At 41.8% G+C, this 21984-nt stretch overlaps 1 protein-coding gene across 3 annotated transcripts in view; it reads left to right on the top strand.

The window, feature by feature from the left end:
• Positions 1 to 21984, top strand: part of UNC5C (unc-5 netrin receptor C) — a 275494-nt gene that overhangs the window by 133298 nt on the left and 120212 nt on the right. The gene's annotated exons all lie outside the window — the stretch shown is intronic.

Consider the following 21984-nt stretch of genomic DNA (forward strand, 5'->3'; position numbering starts at 1 on the left):
GATGGCTTTTGCTATCTTACTATTTTCCTCTTCCTAAATCTGTTGTTCACCAGGTTGCCTGTTTCTCAGAGCACGCTTTTAGGTAACATCACGGGTAAGGCTTGCTGCGTTTATTTAAAAATAGGTCACCAACAGTATGCAGCCTTTGTTGAAAAGTATCTGCACTTACTTACTGAGTATGGAGTATTGGCACTGTTTTTGTACCCACAGTAAAGTGAAGGAGGACTCTAGTGAGTTTTGTTCAGCTGTCAAACTGCCTTGTAGTCGTTGTCAGATTTCATGTGTTTTTGATAGAAGTCAAGCATCGATCTTAGAAACCCTGAAGTTTTACAAGAGATTTAGCTAGTCTAGCTGTTAAAATGATGAAAACACAAATGAACAAAATACAATAGATAAAAACGTGGTTTGAGGGCATGCTAGAAAAGCCAACCCGCTTTATCACCCTGGTGCCACTGCAGGTCATTCTGAGTCACAGAGCGCTGCCAGCCGGAAGCTGTGACTGCAAGCATATGTGCTTCATGTACAGGGTAAGGTTTGGAGCTAGGTCAGCTATAGATGAAGCCATTGTGTCAGTGGCACACCCTGGGTTATTATTTTTAAATCTTCTTTGAGGGAGCTTTTTACACCTACATGACAAGGTGAGAATTTTTGTGGCTTTCTCATCAAGCTGTGCAAAGGTAGCTGTGCAAAAAGAGGCAGAACAAATGTATGCAATTGGAGAAGGATTTTTTCCTATTTTGATTTAATATTCGTTGTGGTTAAAACTAATCAAAATTCAGGTTGGTAACAAAGAGCTTATAGCAGCATTTTATGTAAACATATGAAGCTAATAAATGAACAGAACAGTTAATGGAAGTTAATGGAATAATTGTAAATGGATGTGATAAACATAGCGGTATAGATAATAGATTTTGACTGGGTTTTTTTGTATGTAAGAAAATCTAACTTTTCCCTTCAGGATGATAAATGCATGGTTGTAGTTACCTGCATCAGTTACTGCCTGATGGTGGCTACCAGGTGATGGTATTCCTGCCATGATGCCCAAGCACCTGCCTTGGGTGGCCACAGAAAAACGCCACGTCTTGTTGAGGAGCATGTAGGAGCATGTCAGCTTGAGGTAGTTACCCTGAATTAGAAAAAGAGGGAAGTAAGTGTTCAAATGGGTAATGAGTACGTTTGCCTGCTTTGCAGTACGTGAGGCATAAGGAACAGAGGTGCTTTAGGCACAGTTAAGTGCAGAGACCATGTCAGAGGTGTTGGGCGCCCCTGTGAACACCCTGGAGATGGATAAGCCATTTGAGAGTGGGGTTGCCTGCTACCAGCGGTAGGAGGCATATTTGGCCAAAGCTTCCGGCTTTAGAATGATTTACGTGGAGTTACAGGGTACGGCCCAGCCCTGCAGGCGTGTGCACGGTGCCCCAGAGGCAGTGAGTTTCCCTGAAGCCTGCTCCGTTTCTGGGTGCCTGGCCTGCCCAGCTGTGATGTGTGGGGCCCTCATCCCCGGTACAGCCTCTGCCAGCTCGGAAAGTGCGGCAGCCTCCTTAATTTGTAAAGATTGCCTGTTGGCTCCAAGGGTGCCTCATGCAGGTCTCCGAATGCTGGCCAGGGCTGCGGCTAGCTGCTGCGGAGCTCATCCCCCCTGTACTGCCCCTAGACGTGGGGTCCGTAGTAGCCTGGGTCCAGTGTACATTTTTGGCCAATCTGTACCCTGCTTTAGTTGCTGCCAGTGATAAACATGTTTAGCAAGTGAAAGGTGCTCCTTTTTGAAGTCATGGCATTGTATCTGCACTCTTTATCTCAAAAGGAAGCACCAGACAAAGTAGTAGAGTTTTTAAGTTAAGTTTCTTTTTATTGTCTAATTGTCAAATTACCTGCAGTCCAGCTTTGATGCTGTGCCGTGTTTTAGAGCGGTTCTTTTGTGCACGCAACGCTTGGCGTTTATCTCCTGTTATTATACCCTGCTGACGAGACAGTGAATAGAAATCATGGCAAGTATGTGACAGGCGATTCAAGGAAGCATTTGGATGCCCCTAGTAAGTTAATCAGCTTTTGATACCTGCAAACTAACTGTATCAGGGGCCAGAAGACTGATGGCACAACACTGCAGTAAGTTGTTTCTTCATCGCGGTAACTGTGCGGCAGCAGCGTCATTTGGACAACGGAGCGTTTGACAGCTCACCCGTCACGCACGGCGCACCCCGCGGGAGCTGTTCGCCCTCCGTTTTGCATGCAGCTGTGCGCTGATGAAGCAGGGACTAAATAGGAGAATCATTTACCAATCAAACAGCAGCATGGCTGTTTATCCCATTGCCAAAAGGGTCTCTGAAACCCCGCTGCTTGGAGGACATTCGCTTGGCGTGTTTATTCAAGTAAGCCCTGTGCTTGGCTGGTTATTCTTTATGCATCCGGTGTTGTAGGCTTTTTCTTTTTCTTCTAAAAAAAATAAAATGGCTGAGGAGAGAGGGAAAATGGTAAAAGTCTGCTGATGTATGGTCTCATCACATTCATTAATGCAAGGTGGCAGGATGACAGATAATGGGAAAACTCAGCAGGGTCTGTGCAGCCATGCAAAGGGGATCTTGCCAATATTTAATAAAAGAAAGAGTGATGAGACAAAGAATGTATGTACATGGGCTGACCTGGTTAATCGGTGCTTGGCTTGTCCAGATGTTAGAGTATTCGAGTAGCTTAAAGAGCGACCTGTAAGCAGGGTAAACGGTGTTATGCATGTGCTGTGGAGGCATTAATCTGAACTTCCTGAGGGATTTAAAATCCAAAATAGAACTATGGTTTTACAAGTGATGGGGATTGGGATTATCCAGGTCTTAATATAGCTATTTCTTTTTCATAAAGCACATGATCTTTACTCAGTACAGAAGCACTTATCTTCTAAAACTACTGGGAAAATCTTACAACCAAAGACAAACTCAAACAGTATTATCTGAAAAGGAGGGGAAAAATGCACTTTTCATACAATAAAATTCCCTGATTTATTTTACATGTCTTTGCATGGATTACACAGCTTTATGCTATACCTTAAATTTATTACTCAACCACTGCAATACTGTGGGTTTTAGCTGTTGGGGTTTTTTTTAAGTATTCCTTTACTTTTTAAGATAATACGTAGTTCCAAGAGTGGTAGTTTAGGAGCTTACAGTGGTCAAAATCAATTCATCTTCCCTCAGTGTTCATTGGCAACTTTTTTCAGACATTTGCAATTTTTCTTTAAGGCCTAAAGTTCTGCAGACAGCTACTTAGTTTCTTGCCTAATTTGTATTTTCTTCACTAAGTAGAAATCTTTTGGATTAATTGTGTTTAAAAAAATTAATTTGCAGTGATATAAATTAAGTGTATTTCTACTGAAATTGATAGGTCTGTTTTGGATTTATACCTGGCCAAATTGAAAGCAGAATTTGGCTCATTATGCCTGTACATATGCACACCCTTATTTTTAAGAGCTTTCATTATGAAGTTATGTATTACTAACATTTCTGAGACAGTGAGCTCGGATGTCCTGACCATGCAGATTTGCTGATTCAATAACTTTTGGGAATACTCCCCCTCCTTTGGTCATCCAGCTTTTCTCCTGGGTATTGTTTCCTTATGCTTTAATATGCTTGTTTGGTTGTGTCTCTCTTGGATCACTGCAGCCAGAGCTCTCACCTTTAGGAAGATGGCCAGGTTCAAGTATGAAAAGTGGTTTTACTTCAGTTCTTAACTCAAATGTGGGTCAGTGTCCGTGGGCAGAATCAGTGCATGTCTTAAAATTCCTTCTTAATTTCTGCCTGTTCCCAACTGGATGTATATATCAGTATATCAGAAGTTCAGTAAAAATTAAGAGGGGTCTTTCCAAGTAAAATTTGGAAATCTATGCCATTTTCACTGAGTTATTTCTTAAATCAACTTGTGCATCTCAGAGGTTGAATACTTGGGTATCATGATGCTTGGTCCAGTATCACTCAGAGCTCAGTTTTTACTATGATAATTGTAGGTTACCAAAGATCATATGTGATCACACCACATGCAGTGGATGTCCATCAGACCTCATGGGGCTCTGTAAGATCTTTGATTTTGTTGCTTAAAATTTCAGTTCAAATTCAATTTCCGTTCAATTTCAGTTTGGTTGCATCAAAAAGGGCATCACCAGCAGAGATAAAGAAGTCATTATCCTGCTCTACTCAGTGCTTGTCAAGCCACACCTGGAGTACTGTGTACAGTTCTGGTCTGCACTATACAAAAAGGATGTGGACAGGCTGGAAGGGGTCCAGAGAAGGGCCACCAAGATGATGATCAGAGGACTGGGAAGCCTGCCATACGAGAATAGGCTGGGAGAACTGGGTTTGTTCAGCCCTGAGAAAAGGAGGCTCAGAGGGGATCTCATCACCGTGTACCAGTACTTAAGGGGTAGCTACAAAGAGGACGGAGACTCCCTTTTTACACGGAGTCACATGGAGAGGAGAAGGGGGAATAGACACAAGTTACTCTTGGGAGAGATTCTGATTAGGCACGAGAGGAAAATTTTTCACAGTGAGGACAGTCAACCATTGGAATAATCTCCCCAGGGAAATGGTTGACTCAGCCACGTTGGACACCTTCAAGAGTCGTCTGGACAGGGTGCTGGGCCGTCTTGTTTAGACTGTGCTCTTCCTAGAAGGGTTGGACTAGATGATCCCTGAGGTCCCTTCCAACCTGGGATTCTGTGATTCTGTGATATATAAAGACACTGGAAATAATCCTTCCCTCTAAACTTAAGTTGAAAAATGTAAACACTAAAACCTGTCCTACTTCCTGTCTTCCCCCACACTCCTTAAAATATGCCTTCATGTTAACACATGCACCTGCTTCCTTTGCAGAGATGACCCATTTTTGAAGATATATATATATATATATGAGTGCATGTTTCACTAGGCTTGGTTCTGTGTTTTCTACAAATGAGACCTAAAGATCGTATTTGGGTTATGCTACAGGTCTAAGACCACAGATCAACTGTGGCCTCTAGTGGGCTAAATAACACTCTAACTTTGCCTAGCTCAGTGCTGGGGAGAGAAAGCATGGGTTTACAATTCAGTAAATTTGGACACTGGATGGCTTGCGGCATCAGGACACGGAGGTTGCTACTCCATGACTTTGCACTGACAGTGTCCATCCCCTCAATATCACGTTGTTCAAGATCAGGAGCCAAGAAACGCACAAGTGTGATGGGAGTAGGGAGCCAGAAGAGACAGACCTCTGGGTCCAAACCTGCCTGGGTGGACGAGAAGAAGGAGGAAGGATCAGAGGAAATGACACAACAGCATTATGGCTAACTGGTTGTGATTCTAGCAGCAGGTTTGCCAGAAAAGACCAGACCATGTCCTGCCCATGTCCCCGCACTTAGTAATCCTCTGCACAGATGACACAAAGTACATACCATCGGAGACTTGCAATGAGAATATCTAGTCCCAAGCTCTTCGTAATACATCCCAGTATTTTCTGTAAGAAGTTAATTTTCTTCAATTTGCTTTGTACCAGAAGATAGAAAATTAAATTCAGTGATTAAATAGCATTAATGTTCTCTCAACAGGGCTGGCCAAACCATAGTCACGTAACACAGCAGAGGTTCATACTATGTCGTACGCTGTATGGGGCCTTTAGGTTCTGCTTGTGTTAATGGCAAGTACTTACAGAGCCAAATAAAAAGTGCCAGGGAGAACTCTCTTCCGATAATATACTTCTCTGTTAGAGTGATGTTATGTAGCATAACGATATGTGACCATATTGCACATAGCTCCTTTTAGAATGAAAAAAAAACTGAAAAAGGAGTAGGTCAACTGCATCAAAATACCTAGTTGTACATGTTTCTAGTACAGTTAAAGGGCAGAAGTTTATGGACCAGCGGTTCCAAATGGTTGTGGTGGGAGTTATGTCTTGCTGCCCTTGACTTCATAGCTCAAATAAAACAGGACTTGTTTAAATTAGAGTCAGCTGGCAGCCACCTTTGGAGGTTTTCAGAATGAGATCCAAATTTGCAGCCATAAATCTTTAGGAAGGTTATGCTGAAGAAGAATAACCAAGATAAAGACCTGAAGGAAGAAAGTTGAATAGGAATGATGCAATGTTGTCCATTTCCCATCTTTACCACTCTCATTCAAGGGCTCTTGAAGACTTCTTGTTTGGGCATAGGTATGGAGGAAGAAATGGAGTTACAGTACCTCTTGAGCTGCTTTGTGAGTTAATTTCTCTATCGTTTGAGAAACTAGACAGTGGTTTTCATAGAAGCCAAAAATCTGAGTCATATAAGCATATTGCTTTAAAGCTAATGGTGCACTGTTGACTCATAGGATTGTTTGAGCTGGGAACAAAAGTGTCTTGAGGGGCACAATGCAAATCTCTTGTTTTGTACAAAACAATGTGATGATTTTAAAACGTAGAGCTACATGGCAATTTTTAAAAACAATCAGTTAAAACACTTGTTTTCCAGCAACAGTGATTCACACAGGTTCTGTAGCAAGCTCTAAAGGAAATGCCAGCATCAGGAAGGGTCTGCACATGCTTCTAGAAGCATTTATTTTTTTCAATAATGTGACACTTGTGGGTGTTTCGATTGTTTGGGTTTTTTTAAAGACACAGAAAGGTTTATCTAAGTCACGACTGCATGCTATTTGCTGTGTGTCATAACCTTATCTTCTTAGCAGATTTTCCAATACTGCACAGTGTGCATCTGTGACTGAGACAAAATCAATGCGTATAGATTTAGCTGTGTAATCCTATCACTTGTCCTCCTAGATATGATTTGAAATGTAAAGTTCGTTAATGTTTAAATGAACTTGAAGGCGTAGGGTCTCTAGCGGAGTTTTCAGTTTCTTAGAGAGTAATCCATTTCTTTTTTTTTCCTGCTTGTCACTGTCTGTCTTTTTGTCTCCTTAATCATTTAAGACTCTGGAACACTCAGTCATGCCCAAAGCATATATCAAAAGAAAAAAGCAGGAATGTTGCTAACCATGTCACTGATAGCTCCTTAAGCATGTGGAACACTTGAATTCCTCTGTTAGAATCAGGGTTAGGAAAAGTGAAACAGAAAGTGAGTAATTGGCTTTTACTGCTTCTGCCATAAATTCAGTTAAAATTCAGTTCCTCCACACTATAGACAGCTATTCTTACCTCTTTCAAAAAAACACTATGTACTTTTCTACAACAGTCTATCTTACATGTTTTGGCAATAAATATTTTAATGAAGATGTAGAAAAAAATGGTTTATTTTTCTCATTCTCTGTTCTATTGGAGTATATTTACCAATGTGAGGGGTATTTTAAGGCAAAAATTCCTGTATGAATTTGTAGAAGTGGGAAGCAAAATAATTTGGGTATTTGTTGCAAATTTTGCTAACCCTGCATTTATAACCATCTGTTATTTGTTTGGATTGCACTGGTGAGAAGCCAGGCTTGTTCACTTAAGTAAGGAATTAGAGTATTTGGGAGGAGATATTTGAGTATTTTAAGAGTTCACCTGCAATTAGTGCTTGGATGCTGAGAGCAATGATTAATTACTTTTGCTCTCTTAAAGCCCAGCCTAACTCTGAGATAAAAATGCTGTTTCATTGGGTTGATGTTCTGCACTTTAATGGATTAAACTGCTGGATGGGATCTAATTCCTAATAGTTTTCCTGCATATTCAGTGTCTTCCTACACTTTGTCTTGTGCTTGCCTCCTGGCTGAGCATTCTTTTTGAATGAGAGCTGCTCTGAAGTTTGGAAATGGGGTTCAAGTAGCAGAGCTGCATTCACCACTGTCAGCGTAGACTGCCAAGCCAAACTGCTGCAAACACATCAGACTCAGCCTAGGGTTTGTGTTCTTCACATTTATGGCCTTCAGTGGTTATGGGGGAATGTTTGGCTCTGTATTTGGTTTATTCCCATCCGAGCTCTCCTCCCCACATTTACCACCAAGTCAAACTCCCTCCATGGGGGGCACCTCTGAAAGTGCCTGGGGCGTGTTGGGAGGGGCGCCTCTGTGCCTGCCTGCTTGCAGTCGCAGGGCAGCAGCTACATATGGAAAAATTTCTCTCAGGTTTCTTCAGCTTGAATCCTCAAACAAACCAGAAAAGAATCAATAAGCTGCTTTTTTATATTTTTTGGGTTTTTTTTTTTTGTTTGTTTGTTTGTTTTGTTTTGTTTTTTGAAACCACACTCCGGATTCATTTCTTAAAGCCATTACAAAGTGAATTCTCAAAAGTGTGTTTGCGTGTGTGCGTGCACAGGCAGGAGAAACAGTCAAATCATGGGTTTCCCACAAGCCTCAGTATAAGGAGGGCCTTTCAAGGACTCTCAGACCAAATGCAATGAGGAATCTGAGAAGGATTTTTAAAATGTCATTGTAGGTTGGGGGAAAGGGCAAGACTGTCAGAGTTTCTTGCCTTAACTCAAGACTAATGCCGAGGCAGTTTGTTAGTTCTTTTATTTATTTATTTACTTAGTGGGAAGGTAGGATTAACAAGGATTTTAGGATGTGAATTTTGCATTTGGTGATCCCGCAGTAATAATCTGTTCAATTCTGTGTATATGGAAAATCTGATACTTCTTCCAGCTTGGTTGTTTTCATTGCTAAAGTAGAGCAGGGTAGGGGCAGCAGGGATAATTGTGTTTGATCCAAGTGAAGTGTCTCAGATCATTTACGTAACATCCCCATGCAGCTCTCAGGTGAGGCTAGAAAAGTGAGGTTTGTCTTTCAGAGCCTCCTGATAACAGAAGAATCTCGCTTTGAAAATCATTATCCATGTGGGCTGATGCCTGCTTACATATACACAGCCTGGGGGCTCAGCATTGATGTGAGGTTTTACATGTTGGCACGAATCCTCCCCCAGGCTGACCTTCAGCCCTGGTTGAGCGGCTGAAGCTTGGGGCCGGTGGGCTGCCAGCTCCCGCAGAGCAAGGGCTTGTCCTCTCCCAGGGCAGGCAGAGGGGCTGCCACTGAAGGAGGGAAAAGCAGAGAGATTCTTCTGGTGGCTGCATTAATGGGTGTAAATTCATTATGATGGTCATCTTGAAGCACTGAAGCTCAGGGATGGATGATCTTGTCTGTCAGATGGGTTCTCTGCATCTCACAGCGTGCACCCAGTGGGAAACCTGGATTTTGGAGTCAAGTAGTGAGATTCAATGCATTTTGTTCCGACCAAATGAACAGTACTTTATGATGACAGAAACCAGCACAGAGAGTGCCTAATTTGTGTTTTAACTTGCCCTGTCAGTGTGCTGATAAGGCGGGAAGGATTTGGGGGACTTTACAGATGAGGAAATTATAGAACATAGGCTGTTACAGTTACTTGGGCCATGCCAAGTGGCATTTAGGGGCAGAGGCAAAGTCTAAGTTGCTGAAATAGCTCAAGAGGGTAGCATTATTGGAAACCAGGGGCTATTGAGTTGCTTGAGGGACTGCAAATTGGACCAGAGGCTCTGTCAGATCAAACAGGTGTCTGTATGCAGCGCTGTTTACAGCTGTGAAAAAAATCTATGTTAATAATGGATTGTTCAATTAGTAAAACAAATGTTACAAAGTTAGACAGCTTTGTGTGCCGGTGATGACAGGAATATATTTGACTGCAGCCCATTATCAGTCCAAGGCAGAGAAACATAATTCCAAGAAAATCCTCTTTGTTATTCCTCCTGCTTACCCTTTTCTTCCTCCACCACTTACAGTGGCATAATACAGGCAGACAATAAGTACATGCAGTGAATAGCGTTAGATGAAGATGTAGTTGTGCTTATTGTACTGCTGGTAATAACGGTAGACAGAATGAAAGGCCCCAGAGCTGTCTAGGCAAGGTGACATCAGAGGCCCAACTTCTGCAGATTTTGAGGAGGAAAAGCAAGCTGGCAGGAATTCTTGCAGAGGGGTACAGAAACGACATCTGCTGTTGTTTTATCTTGTTTGCCCTTGTAATGTCGTTATGTCCAGAGTGACAGTGTGTTTTGCAGAAAAACGCGGAAACTCTGGTGTAAGCAAATGTAACTTTTTGACAAGCCTTGGAAATGTGTGAATGCAGGTACAGATTACTCCCTTTACAATGCAAGGCTTTTTTTTAAAGGTGTTTGAAAATTTTCAAGTAAATCCTTTTCTTGGTGACTTATCTTACAAAGCAGTGCATGCAGAGTACGCGGTCATGGTTTTCTAAATCAGTTGCCAGGAGCTTGCAAACCCCTTATCAGAAGTTATGCAAGAGCCAGACCTCTTCTGGTTACTCTATTCAAATATATAAAGTTTTTTGTACATGTCTGTACTGGAAGTAGCACACCAGTGATCATTCTTCTGTTTACCACTAGTAACACATGGAGCAGTTTTCCTAGAAGAGTCTCAAAGAAACAGATAACCATTAATTGGTTAAACCTCACTGCACTCCTGTCAGGTGAGTCTGGTGGGTGTAAAAATGTATTATGACCATTTTTCAAGGGAAGGTTGCAAGTGAAAGGAGGCAGCTTAATAAATGGATGGAACCAACTTAATAAATGGCCGTGCCCTATATTTGGCACTCTCCTTTCGGAAAGCATGATCTGGTCCTGCAGCCCCACTAGCTCAGTCAGCACTTTTCAGGCTGCTGCCTGGCCATTTGGGAATTTGAACTTCACATATTTTTGTCCCTTTGAGTTTTGGGAAAGAAATTAGTAAGGTAGTCTATCTATTGCTTATTTTCTCAATGCTCAAGCTATGCGGACATGCTGTGTGTACGCGCAGGGATGCACACCTCCACCGGCAAGGGCCCATGGTGTGAGAAGGATGTTGGCACAGCGGGCTGTAGTCGGGGGCGTTTGGGGGTAGGCCCAAACCTGCAGCAGTGGGTGTCTTTATTGACATCAGGAGTGAGGAGGCAGAGTTAAGTGCAGTTATGTAATAAATGTTGGGAAGAAAGTTGTGATTAATAAAGATCATTATGAAGCTGAATGGGTACAAAGAGCACTAAAGCTCATTTTAATAATCCCAGAAGGCTTTGGGTCTTTAAATAATGGCAGTGACAAGCAAGAGTCAAAAATAATAATGCAATAGTGAAAGCCAGTGGTTTATTTTATTGTAAGAGTGTTGTACTTAGACTTCCAAAGATTTCATGCTGAAGGAAATGGTACAACAGCTTGGAAGGAAGAAGAGGCAGCGATCAGAGGCGGGTCTGATTTTTTCACTGTTTTGTTCTGTTTTTCTCTCATCTTCCTTTGTGTTTTTCTAGACCCTATGCTTGCCAGTGCAGGAAGTTTTAATAGGTGTTTGTACAGCATGTTTGGGCTTTGTTCTAATTGTTGTATTTGAAAGCTACCAGAACAGAACTAATAAACAATAATTATATCAATAATAGAGCCACACAGACACATGTATAAAAATTTGGAATGCTGAAATAAATCTCAATGAGATTAATTTGTGGGTAAGGTATATAATCAGGCTTATAGTAAATTGCACTGGTTTTCTGATATTTGTCTCTGCTGATCACATAAAAACCCCTGTCACAACTCTGGCATATATAATAGCTTTGCTGTACACATTTTTCTCTACATATTCTTACATCAGTGCAGCCTGAAAACAGACTGTTTTGCGTTACAGATGCCGTAACTTTGACAAAACAATTTCACAGTTCCAAATGAGTTAATAAAAACCAGTGGTGACTATTTGCAACTCTTCGCATGTTTCATAATATTACAAGTCTTAAGGGGATGGATGTGGTAGGAGACAGACTGCAAGGAAGTTTGTCAATGATGTGATAAATTCTTGTATGCCTCTCAGATTTTACGGCACTGCTTTCTGCTCCACACGTAGTGTTCTCCTACTGCTCTCCGCTTATACATTTGTTTAAAAGGGGAATAAATTCATTTAGAAAAGCAGCTGATAGAAGTGGGCCAGCATCTTGGAGTGAGTGTTTGTGGCTTCTCCTTGGGCTTGTGTTCAAGGAGATAGGTCAGTGAGGAGAAAGCAGGTGAATGGTCAAAATTATGACAAAATTATGACAAAATTTGTCACATGGTTCTGAAAGTTACATTTGGGTTTGGTTATGAGGGGTTAGCAGATGTCATGTGCCATTGGCATTTATTAGTGAATTTGATGTTGCATCCTTCAGCTTGGCTTGAAGGGAATTTGCAGAGCTGCTCAGATTATTGATTGCAGGAATACGAAAAAATCTGGTGTTTTTTACGGCAATGTTGCTAGGTCCTGACTTTCTGAAGTGCTACTCTACATTGGCCAAAATGAAGCCTGAACTATCACATAAGGTCCATAATTGTCACTTTCCATCAGTGCCTTTCAGGGAAGGGCTGCAGTTGGAGTGGTTTCCCAGCCGGTGGCAAAGGTATCCCCTGTCATATAAACTATTGGGCTTTTCCTTACGTGTTTGACTCACAGCATGCATGCCAAAGTGGCTCTGGGCACAAGCAGGACAGTCATGTGCAAAGAGAGATCTGGCTGGATTCACTCACTCAACCAAAATTGTTCTGCATTGGCAAGAGGTATTTGCCTGGGATATGAGAGTAACTGAACTGATGTTGGGTCCAACTTCCAAAATCTTTAGGGCACACTGGATCTCTGTACTTCGGTGGTTTTCTATAGTGTTGCTAGCGAGTGGCAATTACGAATACACCTAAGTTGTTACACTTCTCTGCTATACAGTTCATGAGTATGTAAAATGTGTGGTGAAAAAGCTATTACTAAAGGAAAATTAAACTGGGAAGGCTGTGATAGTCTTGTGCTGTATTAGATGAATGCACTGAAAATCACTGCTTCATTGAATCTAAATTCTGCCTTTTAAATTTAGGTATAGCATATCTCATCACCTGGAAGTCTATGGTGCTAGCAGTGATATTCTATTGTTTGGCTTAATTTAGGCCTTGAAAACATGGAATCCAAACACTTAGAAAGCAGCTGTTCATCTGAATGTATTAAGCAATTTACTTTAGGTAATGTAGCCTATAAAATTTTAATTTTGGATTAAATAAACCGTATCCTTCAGCATGACTCTTCTACCTTGATGTTCAGAGAATGAAATATGGGCACATTTAGTGAATTTCTTCTCCAGGATGCTCCAGTGGATAAGGGTCAATAGTTTCCTAATGAAAGCAGTCAATAGCAATTTCTCTTAGTAAGCACAAAGAAATTAGCATTAAACAACAGGCATCAGTGGTGAAAGTTTTATGTGATTATGTGGTTGGACTGCTACAGGCTTTAGGAAATAACTGTAGCAGGTATCATACTACTACTCAATAGATAGGAAGCAGCTTAATTATATCTCTGTTGACAGGAGATGCATCATCAAAAAACGTGTCTAAACAAGTTGGTAACAAATGTACAAATATTTGTGTCTGTGTGTGCAAAGGTAGGCATGTTTTCTACGGTGTTTATATTACGCATTTTATGTCTCAAGGTTTGGAACTAAGCAGGTGTTCTGCTGCGGAGGAAGGGCTGAAATGATTTCCTGTCACAGTTCCTTCATCACCACGGTTCTCACCCTAAAACATGTCATTTCTTGCCTCAGTCATTGTGGCACGATTGCATGTGTTTTACCTGCACTCCTTTAGTGACGAGACCTTCAGCTGCTATTGAGAAATTTTTCTCTCTTGGTGATGATTGAAATGTCACTTGGAGCTGCTGAAGATCTGGCCCTTCTTTCCTTAGTCTTGGAATAGCACAGCGCTGAAGTTATGTAGCCTAAAGCATTAACAAAGGCTGTTTTCCTATATGAAATGAATATGATACTGTAAGTTTCAGATCCAAATCCCTCAGGCGCCAAAGAAAGTCGCTCCATTGACTGGAGTCACTGGGATCCAACCATGAGAGATTGGAGGCAGGGGTGTTGGTGCGAGTGCAAGTAGCTATAGAGGCTATAATGGAAAGTAGTTAACTATCACAAACACATCGTGTTTTTAATTTAAAAAAATCTAAGCCAAAGCATGTGTAGTGATTTTCTAAGGAGAAAAAGGTTGACCTGTATCTAGAACGCTTTCACAAACACATGTAAAAATAACCAGCCCTGAGAATCAGTGAACACCTCCAGCCTTTGCTTATTCCTGTTTATTCTTGGTATCAAATTAGCTTTTGACTGATGACTCAGAGTCACATGTAGCCTCTGAGATATAAAAGACAGGAATTCATCAGATTTCATTAATCTACGTAGAAAATGTTAATAGTCTGGGAGGCTTTGTTGTTTGTTGTTCGTCATCTGTTCTTAACTCCTTGTTTTTAATGTGGTCCTTCTAAAGCTCTTCTTGATTTTCCACAGTACAATAGAAATCTCACACAGTCGATCCCTAAGTTTGTACAATCTATATCATGGTATTGATTTGGGACGGGTGAGGAACTCAACTATTGGCAGACTGAGGAATGAAGGAGCATTTTTAATATGGCTGAGATGAGGTTGTGCCAAGGGCTTTTTATTCATCCCAATTTCAAAGCAATACCTCACTGCATCTAAATAAGAGCAAGGGAGGCAGAGAGGCTGAGTAAAAACGGGAGGATAGCAAGATCTTAGAAAAAAGTCTCTTCCAAATGTTGTCCAAGGCTGTAGGCTGTGAGGGACCGTGAGGGTAATGCCTGCTTAATGTGTTGCTTTTAAAGACTAGTGTTTCGTCTGTTAACTTCTTGAGAAAACCTAACTCTTAGAACGAAATTAATACAGTAAGCAAAAATGCTTTTTGAATGGCAGGAGAAAAAAACCAGGTATTTTTGTACGGTGGCGCAGCAAGCAGTCACTTTTTTATTTGTTTCAAAGATCCATGCTTTCATGGACTTGCTTTTCTGATGAGAAAAGTAGCTTAATGCTTGTATTATGTCACATACTTTCAGAGCCATTGTTTGATAGCAAAATTTAAGGCATGGATAGTTTATTGAGGTCTTGATTTTATTCTTGATAGACTATCCATTCGCCCAGCAAAGGAAATTGTTAGGATAAATTTTTCTTCTGCCTGATTCATTCCACAGTTCCCTTTCCAGAGAGCACAACTTTGTTACATATTCAGTCTCATTCTCTGCTGTTACACAAAGACTATGCCACAGACATACGCACTGCCTGTCAGAAAAAGCTTTGCTCTTGGTCAGTCATGACTTCATGAATACCAGGCAAAGAATTACTTGTATCGTTTATTCAGGTGGCATTGCAACAGCAGCCTGGTTCAGAGGCAGCTCAAGCAGTACTGAAATGGTGCTCTGGGCCGTCCATGCCACAGGCACAGGGCAAAAAGTGGTGTTTCAACTTCCAGGCTTCACACACCCACACAACCCCGTGGTCATCATCTTCATTGCAAGCAGCGTCCAGTTGCTGTTTAATCTAGAGCACAGAGACACCTAGAGCAAAAAGACAAATTGTCATTTATTTCTTCATAAGCCCAGGCTCCTTCAACAACAGAATTTGCAAGAGCAGTATTACTTACTATTGTTTAAATGACAGTTTTACTAGAAACCCCAACCGGTTGTACCAGGCCTGCATAACATATTGCACAGGCAAAGGACACAAAGGCTGCTTGCTACTGGGAAGACTAATTGTGTGCCTGGATAAGTACAGAACAGTGATAAATGCTCTCATTTACATGTACATTCAGTGTGTTGTTCCAAATCCTTCAGTCCCAGCTGACTGAAGGACATAGTATTCTGACACACTGGAATAGGTCATCAGTCAGTACAAGGCAGGGACTTAGAGTAGCCAAGAGTTGGGTAAGGATTTATCTGACTCTGTACAAAAGCCCATTTCTGCTGGAGGTACGGGAGGTGAACCATTGGAGAGCACCAGAGCAAGTCAGTAAAGATGCTCCATATTATGTAACTATATTTCAGAATAGGACTGGTATTATTTTTCATGGAATAATACTAGTAGGAGTAAAAGCCTGTGTTAAAATAGAGCAATGGCACAATGTAGATGTCTGTAATTTGGACCAAAACAAAGTACAATTATCCCCAGTCAAGGGTTATAAATGCAGGATGTTTAGACTTCAGTTCAGAGATCTGTGCTTGTCAAGGTAGGGAAGGGCTCACTATCCAAGCAAGCTTAACTCTCACCACCCCCAGTTAACAACCCCATGATTATGAGTGAAGCATTCAACCTTTCCGGTCCTGGATTAGCTTAAGGTGATCTTGAAGGGCAGTTCTTGTAGCTCTTTCTCCTCTGTGGCTGTGATCATGTTGCATTGCCATGGCTCTAGCCTTCCCTTGGACACACGCATTCCCATGTGCACCTACGCTCCCTCTCTCTGCAGTATCCCCTCCTTCTGCCAGGGCTTCCCACCCCACAGCTGTAAATGCCTGCTCTCCTTTTTTCCAGATGGCTGCCATCTTCCCTTGGTATCAAGAGACCCATGACAAGGCTGTGCTATGGTGCCCTCTCTCTACACAACCATTTCCTTAACTATTTTCAAAAAAGTGAAGTTGCTTTTTTTCAAAACTAGCTGTGGTCTCAGTTCCCTTGTGAATAATGGGAGATAAATGTTCTCAAAATAGCCACCTATCAGTGGGTAAATTATGACCTCTGTCCCTTTCAGAGCAATAGGAAATTATGGCCATTTGGAAAGATGGCAATTCTACATTAAATTCTCTATGGTACAATAGTGCTCATGCTGGGAAAAATTTTTAAAAAGTGCTTGAAGTTAAACAGAACCGCTGGAAAAATATTAAAAGCTTCCCTCCCTTCCCATATGCCTGGCTTCTGACAGTGAGGCCCTGGCTACTTCTGACTGCATAGTATCTAGGCATACTGCAGCTTGCATTTATCTTAGGCACCACTGGTACAGATACTGTTGAGGATCCGTCATTGCAGATTGCAATGGACACTAAATATCCAGGGTCCCAGGTGGTCTGGCACACAACGTACTGAAGAAAAAGCTGTCACTTACTCATCGTTTTTATTATCTAAGCCGTAAAGATTAAAGCGGCTCAGTGCCTGCAAACACAATTCAAATTGTGATGTAGACCCAGATTTAACTCAAAGGGATGCATAATGCATCCTTCTTATTCCATAATGAGAAGGAAATGGTCTGACACCCACAGGCCAAATTTCTTGAAGGGCTCATTTTAAAACAAACTTATATGTTAATCAGTTTATTTGCATTGTCTCGGAAAGAAACAGTTCTTTGATCAAAGCCGTAAGCTCAGTATTGGTGGAAGGTCAAGCCTCTTTGTGCTAGAAGCGTAAATACTTTCTTGCATCCGCACCTAAATTCTGTAGTTCTGGGAAGGCTAGTGTAGACACGTAGCCATGGCTTTAACTTCAAGGCTAAGGTTGCTTTGTTCTAGATGCAACGTGAATGCAGTGAAAGGTCATCTTTGCCCCTGCAAGACTTTAAAATATTAAGAGGTAAAATAAGAGTGGAAGGAACAAAGATTACTGCTATGAACCTATGGACCAAATTGCTTGCCCGTGGTTACTTGAGTTGTCTGTGGCAGAGCTGGGATTGACCTCGTAAGCCCTGTGTACATATCTGTCATGTAGCTCAGCTTCCTTCCCCTCAGGACTTTGCCACTGCGTTTATATATATTGGGCTGGGCTTGTTTCCTGTGTGAGATGTTAAATCTTTCATTCCATGCCTGGCAGGAGCACATTTCACGTTGTCCTCACGTAGGATGTTGAGAGCGTGGGGAAAGCCAGTAAGGGACGTGCATCAGGAGCAAAATCTTGCTCCCACCCGACTGGCACATCCTTGCACAGAGAATTAAGATATCATTGCAGCATGGGACACAGCTGTTGGTAGCTGTAATACAGCGTGCTTGCAAATTTCCTGGCAAAATTGATACAGTCAGCACACAGTATGCTTTACAGCGATGATAATCAAATGTTCCATAATGATGTATGATTGAAAAATAGTGCTGGCACTCCCGGCCCCGCTTTCACAGGTTCTTCATATTAATGGACAGCTTTGCCAATTTTCCCTCTCCGCCAGGGGGGAAATTCATCCAGGCAGCTGGGTTGCATTTAGTTTTGCAAACCTCAGGGCATACTCAGCTTGCTCTAGAGCGACAGGACCAGCAGCGCTGTACGTTTGCAGGAATATTCCTGAATCATTTCTGAAGCGCACCAGGTACTGGCCAGGGCTATACTGGGGATTGCTGGGAGCTTAGCGCAAGTCACAGCACGCGCCTGCTTGTAAGGATATGTGAAATAGTAATGGCTGCGGTTAACACGTAATTCGGGGAGCACATGAAGACCATCCTACATCTCCCCTGCTTCTGCCAAAATTCTGCGGGAACTGTCCTCAGCACAGCCACTGGAAAAAAAAATAATCGGCAGCTCTCAGGCTGTGGCGTTATTATTCGGCTGGTATTGACTGGCAGTACCAGGACACTGTAGAACTGCCTTTCTCTAGCTGTCAGCCGATCAGCTGTGACAGCCCTAATAATGGTTATGTCAGGAGGCAAGTAAAGAGATGCCACAAATGGATTGCACGTGTATAATTGCTTCAAAAACAAATCTGTTAATAAAAGGAGACGAGAAAATTGACAGGAAGAAATGGCTTATTGCATGCTAATTTCCTCCAGCTTTCATATTCTCCCTCTCTCGTTTTCTTTTTTTAAATTCAATTGGGTCACTTCTTCTGGGGAGAATTGTGGTCAGAAAATTGAATGTGGGGAGGAATTCTATACAGTAAATAATTACAATGATGTGTTTTTCCCAACAAGGATTGAGTTGGCAGATGGATTTGGCTGAAGAGCTGTTACCTGTCTGATGGCTTTTTCAGATTACATATACTGTTACAGTCCTTTGAGTTTAGAGGCAAAGAATATGATAAGTGGAGTGGTCCAGAGAGCATAAAATCTCTTGGCCCACACATCTTCAAAGGTCCTGTGATGTTGTCGCACCTGCATTATCCCTCTAGAGGAAACAGAAGATGCTGCAACTTCTTGTTCATAGAAACGGTGACATCCACAACAGATGAAAAGGATTTTATTTTCCCAGCCCACAGCCTATCAAGATCCATGTGGATGTTCCTGAATTAAGATGCTTTGCCTTCTGCACCATCTCAGTAATGTTGCTAGTGTACATAAACAGGGGTGTTTATCGAGTATATAAGACTGACTAATATCTATATCTAAGCAGTTGAAACCTGGGTCATCCCAGGAATAAGATAAGGAAGTCCAAGGTAAATGAATGGATGTAGCTGATAAGACAATAAGGCTAGAAGTAAATAATTTGAGAAGATTGTACCGAATAATGAGATCAGTGCTACTCTTGATGAAGGCAATAGTTTTCATATGACATTAGTGGAAGCAGCTGCAAGACCAATAAATACAAGCTCTAGAATGCCCATTTTGGTGCAAGTTTTTATTTTTCTGAAGGAATCAGTTATTTTTTTCTAAAGAAAAGCGTATCTTTATCTATATGTAGCTAAATATATTTATATTCCCCAAGTATATTTAGACCCCTCAACTCTCCAAACTGTTAGCTGTAATGTGAGTTGTTCTGACTGCAGGAGAAGCTGGTACCCTTCCAGAGCTGGGGCCCTGTGATGTTGCTGATATACAAATCAAAATCATGTCTACCATGCTGTAGTTTAATGGGAGAAAAGGCTGGTGTATATGCACCAGATTCTAGATAATCAGGTAGTTTTATGAACGTTGTTGACAAACATTCGTTTAGTTCAGAGTTACAGGCTGAGGTGTGTTCTGACTTGTAGAGCATAGGTGGAAACAACCAGCTGGAAAGGACCTGTTTGGGAGAGGCGGGGACATCAGTATGGTTTATTTTCTGGTTTATTTCTGGTCTGAGGTTGCTGAAGATGAAAGTTCTTATTGTAGAAGTCGAATGATAGCTGGGAGTTGTGAAGTTAATTTGTGCTCTTGCTGGCTTTCTAATGAACACTTTTCTGTTGCATGGATCTCGGCATCTAGATTGGTCACAATTTGCAGCCTCAGCAGAGAGCCCAGGAGTTAGATTGCTTCAGAGATAAGGTTTGCTCTTTTAAAGCAGTCTAGCAAAGCTAGGCAAATTGCTTTAAAGGAAGAATTGAGTCTAAACTCTCTAGACTATGACACAGATCTCAAAGTGGCAACCCTATCCCTGGAAAAGTATGTCTAAGTGATGACTAGGGATAATCTAAAAGAGTGAAGACTAGACTGAGATCTTGGAAAAATGGGCTTGACTACTGATTCAACAAGCTTCCAGTCTGACAGGGTCCCCGTGCTGTAAACGAAAAAGGAGAAGAAAAAAAAAAATCTTTGTCTCCAAGATGCATGAGACCACTGCTGACAGGGAAATGGACAGGTTCTCTGGCAGGGCGGCAGGATTACTGTGCACTTGCAGAAACTCCTCAATGTGTTTGGGTTTGGGTGTTGGAGCAACCAGCCTAGCTATTTTTCTAGTACTTAATTCATGCTACAAATACAAATTTCAAAAAATGTATCTAGGGAACAGTTATTTTCAGATTGGTAAGGAGATACTAGAAAAGGCAAATGATAAGAGCAGCAATACAACCAGGGAAAGTGGGACAAATATGAAGAAATATTTGAACAGTAGTCTTTGATGTTCATTTAACAAAGATAGGGAAGACTCGTTTCATAGCCGACTGCTGCAATCTGTGCTGCAATAGTTTATGGCTGCATCAGTTTTTACACTTTTTCTCAAGTCGTTTACCCTTGTTTCTCAAGTTTTTACACTTTTTCTCAAGGATGTAGCATCTACAGTACATTGTTTAAATACAATGTGTGCTTTGTATTCATGCTTCCCTTAATTAAACATTCTGCTCTGTAGCTTGGGATTCAGGAGAGCAGTCACTGCATGAGGTCTCTCCGCTTGAGCAATGAAGAGCAAGTTGCTGTACATGACAGCATTTCATCTCTGTATGGCTGGGGACAGTAATGCACGAGCAGCAGGTGAAGGCATTAATCTCCTTAGCTATCCAGAAATGAACTGTCATGTACGGCAACTTGTTCTCTGCTGCTGCTGCTACCTAGTCCCCTCTCCTTCTGCGTCCAAGATTACCTTTGCATATATTAAGCATATTCTTGGGTTAATGACATTTTTCCACCTGGGAGCAGCAGACCAAGGGAGTATGAAGCCAGGAGGTGCTGCAGTCCATGGGGCCAGGCAGTAGTGGTGCTGGTGGTAAGTATGGAGATGGTGGGGATGCTGCAGGACTTCCCCTTTCCAAGCCTGAAGGTCACAGGGTTTGAGGGGTGCTATGGGGGAGATCCTCAGGACTTGAAAGAAACTGCTGTGTGTGGGGCAGTGGACAAATAGGCTGGTAATTTTTTATCTCTCAAGCATGTGTTATACATTAGAGTGTGTCTCCAGTACCCTGGCCCTTTTGCTGCCTGGCTTACGTGTAAAGTAGTCCTTTCCTTCCAAACCCTTTGGGTTTCTGCTCACCTGGCCAGAGCACGGACTGTCTGACATGGGAAAGAGGATCCTGGAAGAGAACAAGTCACTTAAAAAACACCTCCAGCTGTGAGTGAGTAAATCGTGCACAGCAGCCTAACTTCAGCATATTGGCAAAGATTAATGCAATAGTGTTTTGGTTTCGTGGTGGTTATTTTTTTTTAAGGGGGAAGCAAATCCAGGTTAATTTACAGTGGTGGGAAGTGCCGTGCTCAGTGTAGTGTTGTTAGGGTGACAGTGTATGACATGTTACCAAACAGCAGAGGTGGGCTTGGGAAAGAAGCAGCTCAGCTAATAGAGATTTGTTCATTAACAAAAAGCTACAGCCCAGACTCCCGAGGCAAAATGCTGACTGTCTTGCTTGTACAATACCTGTTTTCAGCTGTGCTTTAATGCATTTTGGCACCAGTGCTGAGTACAGTGGAAATCCAACCAAAATACAGCCCTTGCCTTAAGTATTAGCAATGAGCTTCTGGGGTTTCTTGCATACAATTACTACCCAAATGCACAGCTGCCGTCTTAATTTAGTTATTAATTTGCTTGTGTGCTGTGATTTTGTCACTTAAAAGGAAATGTGGCTCAGAGAGCAAAATGGAACCATGGCAAACAACCTTTTTGGTGCAAAACCTTCACATACTATGGTTACTAACTAATGTTAGATATTTTCTACCCCTTCTGCCCCAAGCCTTGTAC

Source organism: Phalacrocorax aristotelis, chromosome 4, assembly GCF_949628215.1.
Source record: "Phalacrocorax aristotelis chromosome 4, bGulAri2.1, whole genome shotgun sequence".
NCBI lineage: Eukaryota > Metazoa > Chordata > Aves > Suliformes > Phalacrocoracidae > Phalacrocorax > Phalacrocorax aristotelis.